Source organism: Bombus vancouverensis, unplaced genomic scaffold (assembly GCF_051014615.1).
Source record: "Bombus vancouverensis nearcticus unplaced genomic scaffold, iyBomVanc1_principal scaffold0070, whole genome shotgun sequence".
Taxonomy (NCBI): domain Eukaryota; kingdom Metazoa; phylum Arthropoda; class Insecta; order Hymenoptera; family Apidae; genus Bombus; species Bombus vancouverensis.
In genome coordinates, this window is record NW_027468961.1 from 3,863 (window position 1) to 5,000 (window position 1,138).

The following is a 1,138-nucleotide window of genomic DNA, read 5'->3' on the forward strand; positions in this document are numbered from 1 at the left end:
ATAATTTTCATTAAAAATGAAATATTATAAAAACTAATTTTTTATCTAAAAACATTTTCCAATATTTTTACTATGTTACGACTTATTCCACAAATGAAATTGACCGGCAATTTGTACACTTTTCACAACTATTTTCAAATTAATTAATTTATTAATTTTACTTTTGAATCCTCTTTCAAATTAATATTAAAATATAATTATTAAAAAATTAAATTTATTATAACTCATAAATTCTTAAATATACTACATTTTGATTTGAATTAAAATTTTTTATTAAATTTTTATTAAAATTAATTTTATATAATAATATACAACAATACATAAACATCTACTTAAGTTTATCTTATCGTGGATTATCAAATTAAACCACAAGTGGCAGATAGCGCGGAGACAATGTATCTATGTGCTGAATCAAAAGTAAAACTTTTTTATTTCTAATTTCTCCAAAATTAAACTTTTACTAATATATTTGTGATGTTAGATTTACTTATTGATATGTATTTAATTATCATTTACTCAGTAAGCAAATATGCTCCAAATTATATCGTGCTTGGTCTTATCTGAATGAGAAAAGTGTGACAAATATGTTGGTAAATGATTTCATTTACTACAATGAATCAAAAATAAAAAGAATTTGATTTATGAGTTGAGGGTCTCAGCTTGTGGGAAGTTTTTAATGTTTGCGTAATGTACGCCTAGTATAGGTGCTCACGTAAACGTTGCACTTCATACTACCATTTATTGACTTACAATGTAACCATTCCTTAGACTATGAACTTACAAACTAGTATAGGGAGGCCCGATATTGTATTATGGATCGCTGACATTTTAGGAGGGGGAAGAAAGAGAATAAACGTATGAGATATATAATTACGTATATATGATTACACAATTGCAGGGAACATTTTCTTAATTTAACTGTGTTTGTATAACTGTGTTTGTCAATTCACATCAGAGACCAGGCCACACACCGCGGGCAGGATGGCGCCCAGATGTCTGCACATCCTTGGCGCGTGCCCTCAGTAGTCCTAAGTACCCACCAGGGGTCTTGGAATTTTCATAGTTAAGGTCCTTCAGGCCAAGCGAGTATCTCTTGTCTTAGATTTCCTTTTACGTTTATTGTTTACTACGGGTTAAC